Raw genomic sequence first — 7849 nt, 5'->3', positions numbered from 1 at the left:
GCCAGCCTTGGGCTTCCTCCATGGCTCATGCAAAGATCCCAATGGGCGGGCAGGAAGGATATGCTTGAGGACCCCACTGTGGACCTTCCCTCCCCAGCTGACCCGGATCCCCACTGACGAGTACCCAGTTGTCAGCAGCAACCACAGACCTCAAATCGCAGCTGTGGTTCCGTGCCTCGAGGGAACCAGGCAGCCGTGCTACGGCTGTTTGATTCCTTCAGGCCTGTCCATCATGGCACGGGCAATAGTTTGTCCTTACCAGAAACAGACGCCACTCTAGATTTGGATGTGTCATGGGCCTAGTGAACCCTTCGACTTGTTCAAGGAACCCCACCAGCACCTGCAACCAAGGAACTCATTTCTGAGCACGGGTACAGCCAAGAGTATGACAGTCCATACCCCAGCTGCCCCAGGCTCTGGGGTCCTGCGTACACTCTGGTGGCCAGTGGGGCGGATGGAGGCCTGACGAGGGAGCAAGGGCAATGGAATTTCTGTGGACCCAGCCCCCAAAGCCACTGCACAAGTATTCCAATGCCAACACATGCAGCAAAAAGCCGGAGGAACCTACATGCTCACCAGGAGCTGGCTCGCCCACCGGCCCCGTGCCGAGGCTGTGGGGAGCCATGGTGCAGACGGAGGGGTGCGGGGCACGGTGCCGAATGAGCGTGTGTGTACACCCCATTCCGCATGTGTGTGCGTGACGCACTTAGATGTGTATGGCAATGGTCTGGAAACATATCCCAGGTTGGCCCCAGGGAGAATGGGAGGGGTTTATGGCTCCTCCTGTGAGTGGCGGCGACAGCCTTGCTCAGTGAGAGGCCAGGAGACAGGATCGTCTCAAGGAAGGGAATGATGGGCGCCTCGTGATCTTGAGCACCCCCACCAGATAGGTGGAAGTTCTGGAAAGTTCTTAGCAGGACTTGTTCCTCTTGGCCTGTCTCCTACCTATGGCCCTTGGACAGGCTACTTGCCTCCCTAAGACCTGCTTTCCTGGTCTGTGAAAATGAGAAGGCGTGTGACACTAGTAGACTCCAGCGTGCTCTGCACACCTCGTGGCCTCCAAGCCACTGGGTGCTGAGTAATGACAGAATCTTCAGGGAGGGACAGAGCCCAGTCTGCTGGGCATTTCTTGCCTTCGGCATCATCTCCTTTCCAGTTCCCGGGAGGGGCAGAGACTGTGTTGCCCTGACATGTTCTCCTTCCTCAGTAACAGAACCCGCACCTGTTACTGGGCCCCAGCTCTCCAGAGTCAAGATCGCACCTCCCAGCTTCCCTTGCAGCTAGATGCAACCCTAGGACCGAGTTCCGGCCAGTGAGGATAAACAGCAACGTCACGTGCAATGGGAAGTGTCCTTCAAGGAGCTGTGCTCTTCTTTGATCCTTCTCCCTTCCTGCTGTCCGAAATGTACCTGTGATAGCTGGAGCCTCAGCAGCTGTCTGGGATCATGAGGTGGAAGCCACATATGAGGACAGTGGAGCAAACAAGACAGAGGGAGCCTGGTGCCTGATGACTGTGGAGCCTCCAAAGCTGCCTGGAGGCTTTATACGAAAGAGAAAGAAATGTCTGCCTTGTTTAAGTCGCTGTTATTCGGACTTCCTGTGGAGACGACATCCGACCTTGAGCGCTGGGTATGGTTCTGCGCAGCCCTAGTGTCTTATGGTTCTCCTTTTGCTGCTCCCTGCCTGTCCATGCCGAGGACTTCCTTTCCACCTGTCTCCATTCCCCCCCAGACCCCCACCCCCATTCTTCTGGGACACCGAGTCCTGGGGCATTGTGATCTCTGAGGCTGGTTCATTCTCAGTCCTGATGTCGCTGCCAGGTCAGGCCCTCTCACAGCACGGAGAGCTCATCACAGCCTGTAATTATGTATTTATTGTGGATTTCCTTGATTGCCTGCTTCCCAGGACTGTCATTAACATGAAGGCAGGGCTCCTGCCTGTGTGTGGTCACCATTGTGTCCCTGCACCCAGCTCGGAGCCTGGGCACAAGTGTGCACCAGCAAACCCCTGCCACGTGGATGCTGACCCCGCTGACACCGCCGCCCTCCCCCGACCCTTCCTCTGCCCCCACAGCCCTGCTCTCCCGCCCTCCTCCCCTGCCCTCCCCCAGTGCTCAGGGGCCCCAGCTCTCTCTGCTGTCCTGACCTTGCCCTGGAGCTCCAGGCCCCAGGCCCTTCCAGCTCTCCACGCCGGCCACATGCCATCTCCTGAGTTCTGGTCTCAGGCATGAGGACTGCGACTGGATTCCAGAAGCAGTTCCAGCGCCTGCTGGTGGTGCGGTCCCGCTTCTCGGACGCTCTCTCTTTCTGTCCTGCAAACAGTGATGACACCCGCCCCCAAGTAGGCGCTCCATTCACAGGGGCACTGGGATGATCTAGAGATGGGGTACATCCCAACCCCAAACAGCTAACAGTATAGGGCAGACGACTGCAAGTGTGGAGCCACCAGAATCCACCCACGCTACCAGGGACAGTGGCGGTCAGGACTGCCACTTGGAGAACCGATGGTACCTACTAAAACTGAAGCTTGGCTTCACCAGGACCCACACTACTGGGCACAAACCCAGAAGACATGCACTAGAATGTTCCTGGCAGTACTACTGGTAAACTTTGGAGTTAGCCCACATGTCCCTCAACAGGAGATAAACTGTGGTGCCCCATACGACAGAACGCAGTGTGGCGGAACCACAGAACGGACAGGGACAAGGACACGTGAGTCGCATAGCTTATATTGAGCGAAAGAGGCCAGCCTGAAGGACAGTCAGTGTGGCCTGTTAATATGAATACAAAGATCAGGCATAACTAGTCTCCGGGGGTGCACACGGGCGCTCTTCTGGGGTTTGGGATCGGAGTGGGCACGAGGGAGCCTCTGGGGGCTGGAAGGCATCTGGATGGAGGTGGTGGATACAGGGGTGTACGGAGCAGAGAAACCACCCACCTGTAAGCTTGAGATCGGTGCCTTCGCCTCCAGTTTTTAGATGAATTTACAAAGTGGGGGTGCAGAGTGAGGGTCTGTAGGATGGCTGGTCACTGTAACCCCCAGACCAGCCCTATTCCTCCTCCTCCACTCCCTTTTCTATTCAGGCCGCACTCGCCTTCCTGCCCTGAGACTCCGGGCTCTGTGGTGTCCCCTTGTGGTCCCAGCAGCCATGTGCTCTTTGCTCCTCTGGTCCAGTCTCTTCAACCTTGACAGGCGCCACCACACTGGCCTCCCTGGCCTTGAGTCGGGCTGTTCCGACAGTGACAGCTCCAAGGACACCTACACGTCCGACCCCTCACGCCAGCTGCTGCTCCTAAGTGCTATCCAGCCACCTGCCTTTCTTCCCCATGGGAAACAGGACTGGGGATGGCTTAGGCTCAAAGAGACCAGGTCTAGAATTGGCGCTTCCTATTCTAGGCCGTCAAATCCCAACTTCTGATGCCGGTTGAGTCAAGGCTGGCAAACAGGGTCATCTATGTGCCAGCTGTGGCTGATAAGAAGGCTGCCTGGAGAATGTGCTGGAAGGACTCAGAGGCTACCTCTGGGCTCTGCAGGAAAGAATGTCTGATGGATTAGTGACATCTGCGCACGTGATGGAGGAATGATAGGCAACCGTACTGTCCCTGAGAGCCATCTCCACTCTCTACACCCTCCCTGCCCGCCCCACAGGCTCCTAGAATCCCACCAGACCCACCACCAGCTCCCCGACTGCAGCGAATGCTAATAATGAAGCTCCTGTGTATTTCCTGAGCCCGTAATTATCAAGTACAAAACCGCGCTAAGCACATCACATACATGCTCTTTCTACCTGCCCCACAATCCTATCGTTCCCACCGTGTGACACGTGGGGGATCAAGGGGGAGGGGTGCCCGCCCAGGCCCCCGACTCCGGGGACAGAGGTGGGGCATGCGCACAGCCGAGTCCCCGATGCCGCGTCCGTGGACTCTGTCGCTTCACCTCCCTTGCCTGTCTTCCCTTTTCCACTGCTCCAACTCCTACCTACCCTTCGAAGCCACCTTAAGTGCCACCTCCTTCTCTCATGCCCATTCTGCCAGGAGTCCTCTCCCCCCTGAACTCTCGAAGGTCCTAGGCTCGGGCTGTGTCGCCCTGAAACTCCGTATGCCTCTGGTGTTGAACCACGAACTTCACACCTGGAACACGTCCTTTCCTCCTTGGGGCTTCTTCAGGCTGAGCCCTGGCCGAGTAGAGAAAGGCCCCCCTGGAAAAGTTTGTCGAGTGAATAAATACCCCTTGCCTTGGACAGAAGTCCTGCTCTGGCCTCACCAAGCAAAATGCATGGTCCGTTCACCCTCCGGTGTGTGCTGAGCGCCTGGTGGATGCAGGCACCGTGATGGACAATGGTGAACGAGATCGGTCCCCACCCTGGGAACTGACAGTTCCAACCGTGCCCTGTTACAACTGTTTAATAAAAACAGAGCATCCAGAAGGGCCTCCTGGAGGAGGAGGCACCTGAACTCTGTGGCCTACATGTGCTGACAGTCAGGCTGCTGATCCACTGCTCTGCCCACCGCTTGCATCGCCACTTGCAGGCTGTCTTCCCGCTCCCGGACAGGTCCGGGTGGTTCTGCAGGAGGAAGGGGCCCAGCCGAGCCCTGCCCCGCCCATTTCAAGGTTGCCTGTGCATAGGACGCACGCGGGTTTCGCTTATGTGGGTGCGTCACTGCGCACGAAGGAAACAGCAACGTGTCTAGGATGCTTTGATTCGCACTTCAGAACAGATGCTGGACACCTTAGCGCGGCACTGGGCCAACTGCCCTGCCCCCCGGCCTGAGGCCGACCCGTAGACACAGTATCCATGGGGACTCCTTTGCCCCAGTTGGGGCTAGATTCAGCCAGTGAGGAATCTGCAGACAAAAAAAAGAAAAAAGAAAAGAAAGAAAGAAAAAGAAAAGAAAAAAGAACTTGCGGGAGGAAAGCGAGGTCAGTATATCAATGGCCAGGCTCCTCCCTCCCACGTTGCTGTGTCCCTCTCCCCAAGGTCACAGCTCTGGTGGGTGGGTCTCTCCTAGGGGCTACAGCTGCCCTTCAGGTCAGGGGTGGTCATAGCTCCCCTTTGTTGCTGGCCCTGGGCACCGCACCATTTCTATTTTAATTCATTCATTTTCCATTTATTCAACTCTCCTCAAATGCCCTGTCTGAGGGTGCCATAAAAATGTAAGACCGTGTCAGTTACCCATATCAAAGAACATTCCTGAACGTTCCACTTGGAGTAGCTGGGAGGGGAAACTAATGAAAACTAGGGAGAAGCTTCCCCCCGAGGCCCGAGCTGTTTGTATCCCCAGGACAGTAGAAGGCGTCAATAACTGACCCAATCAATGAATGAGGTGACCCAGTCTGGCCCCTGCAGCCCCCCACAGCAGACCCGGCAGACTGTCTCTTCCTTCCTTCCACCTGACCTGCTTCAGCCTCCCGGCCAAACCCTGGTGACAAGCTCCTTTTTCCCCCGTTCCCGAGGATAGCCTTCAGGGGGTACAGCGGTGGGTGAGGAGCCCCGCGCCCAGGCCCCCGGGTGGGGCGGGGACGCGCTGAGCGGCGGAATCAGGAAGCCCGGCCCCCAGCGGCCTCCATTCTAACAGGCTGGGGGCTTTGAGGCTGTCGCTTCACCTCCGTGTGAGCGATGGGGGCAGAACAGATGACCAAAGATAGCGCAGCGCTTCTCGTGCAAAGGGCGCTCGGGGACCCTCTGGGACGGCTGGGGGCAGCGAGGTGTTCCTCGGGGAGGGGGTCCCGGGAGCGCCGGGGCGGGGCGCAGGACGCCGTCTCGTCCCCGTGGTGCTCCCGGTATCCGCACACCCCGCCCACCGCGGCCTGCGAACCACGGCGAACAGCCGCGCGCCGCCCCACGTGGGACCACACGGGCTCTCGGCCCCTGAGCCCGATTGGCTGCCGCGCAGCCAATCAGAGAGCGTTGTCGGCAGCGGTCGCGCCGATTGGCCGCCGCAAGCCAGCCCCGGGAAGGGGCGGGGCTCCCTTTTGTTCTTTCCTCCCCCGCACAGCAGCAGCCCCCACCCCGGAGCCCCGGTCAGGGCCGCCCGGAACCCTGTGGCGAGCATGTTGGCCGCGTCCGAAGTCCCTCCTAGGTGGCCGCTTGGGACCCTGGCCCTTCTTGCCGCCCCCTCCCCACCCCCTCACCCCCAACTTGCTCACACAGCGGAGGAAGAATCAACGGCCTGAAACGCGGCCTGCGTAGAGGCTGACCTTGCGGAAGCCCTTTCAGTTCTCAGCCCTCTGTTGCCTTCCCCTCGCTTTCTCCATGCCTCTTGGGAATTGTGGAGAAGAGCCCATAAAAAAAGCGCTCGGACTCTTTAAAATATAACCAATCTGTGGTAGAAAAGCTCTGATTTCTCCTGAAAGCGAGCACGTGGGAGATCACCTAGGAGGCGAGACTAGGTGTCCGGATTTTGCTAACCAGAGATCATATTCAGAGTGACGGACCTTTTCTAATCATGGCTGGGGGTTCTTGTCCCAGATGGGGCTGGGTGGGGGGTGGGGCAGAAGCCCTGCCTCCGCCAGGCCAGCTGTGCAAACTCCTAAATCATCCTCCTTCTTCAGCCACTCTTCCCAGTGCCCTCACTCTGGGGTGCAGAGTGGTGGCCCCAGGAGCCGGGGGCTGGGCTAGGGGGTCAGGGGTTCAAGTCTGGTCTGCCTTTCTCCCAGCCCACCACCTTCCCCGCCAGAAACCTCCTGGAAGCATGTCCCAGTGAGGTGGTGGCCGCACCCCACCCCCACCCCCCAGGCAGACAGGCTGCAGTGCTGCCCAGGCTGTGGACACTGGGCTCCTGACCTCTAGACTCGGGCCTGAGGTCCCCTGCCAGCTGGTGCCCCAGGCTCAGCTCCTTTCCTTCCATCAGGTGGCCATCAAGGAGACCATCAAGACATGGCGGGGTGTCCCTGCAGGGGAAGGAGTTAAGCCCCAGGGAATTCACAGTGCCTCTCCCATCCCCCATTGACCTGGAACCCCCACACCAGTGTTGATGGAGAGGATGTCGATAGAGAAGATGGAGCCTTGACAGTGGCCCAAGGATGGCAGCTTGACCAAAATAACAGTCATCTTCAAGGTCACCAGCCTGGACCTGGGAAAGACAGGTTTTAATGTGCCCAGCATTCAGAGTGCTTCTCTGTGTAGTCCGTGGAGCAGCCCCTCAGCCATAGGTGGCTCCTCGGCTCCCACGCGCCAGGCAGCCCACTCCAGCTCCCAACAAGCACATGGGGGTCAGAGGCCTCCCCTGCAGCCTGCAGTGGCCCCTGGAAGGACTCCCAGCCGCAGGTCCTTGGCAGGTGTCTGCTGGCTCCCTGGGGGTGGGGAGCTGGGAGGCTGACATCTGTGGAGTGTTTTTACTGTTGGACAAATTGAATCAATTAAACAGGCCCCATCAGGGTGGCTGGAAGCCCAGTGAAGGGGAAGTTAGAGGGGAGCAGAGCCAAGGGGGTGTCTCCCCGGCAAGGGTTCAGGGTGAAGAGAAGCAGGACGTGCCCCTTCCCCTGCTCTTTGGGGGCCGGGACCCTCTGTGCTGGCCACAGTGAGGAAGGGAGGGATGGAGGGACGGAGAGGCATGGGGCAAAAGCAAAAGCCGGCCCGGGGATGCTGGGGCGAGTTATTGGGGCTGACGTGGAGGAAACGTGAGGACTGGCGCCTGCCCACCCCACCACGCCGAGACCCATTTCTCTGTCCAAGATCCAGGCGCTCTGGGCTTCTCGGCGGCCTGCCACACCGCTCTGTGAGGCACCAGCGCTGCCTGACACCGCAGCGCCTTTTCAAAAGCATTTTGTTGCTCCCACATGGAGGCCTCCGGAAGCTGGGAGGCTCCACCCGAGAGAGGAGGCTGCCCCGGGGGGCCAAGGAAAGAGG

General features: G+C 58.9%; 1 long non-coding RNA gene across 1 annotated transcript; it reads right to left on the bottom strand.

Moving 5' to 3' along the window:
- Window positions 1-1774: 1774 nt before the first annotated feature.
- On the bottom strand, window positions 1775-5800 carry LOC112480003. Its single transcript, XR_003046400.1, has 3 exons — window positions 2938-5800; window positions 2146-2311; window positions 1775-1857 (listed from the first exon to the last, which is right to left on the bottom strand). It is a non-coding gene; the product is annotated as an uncharacterized LOC112480003 (long non-coding RNA).
- Window positions 5801-7849: the final 2049 nt, after the last annotated feature.

This window comes from Pteropus alecto, unplaced genomic scaffold (assembly GCF_000325575.1).
Source record: "Pteropus alecto unplaced genomic scaffold, ASM32557v1 scaffold134, whole genome shotgun sequence".
In the NCBI taxonomy this organism is placed as follows: domain Eukaryota; kingdom Metazoa; phylum Chordata; class Mammalia; order Chiroptera; family Pteropodidae; genus Pteropus; species Pteropus alecto.
This window is presented reverse-complemented; position numbering and strand designations above follow the sequence as displayed.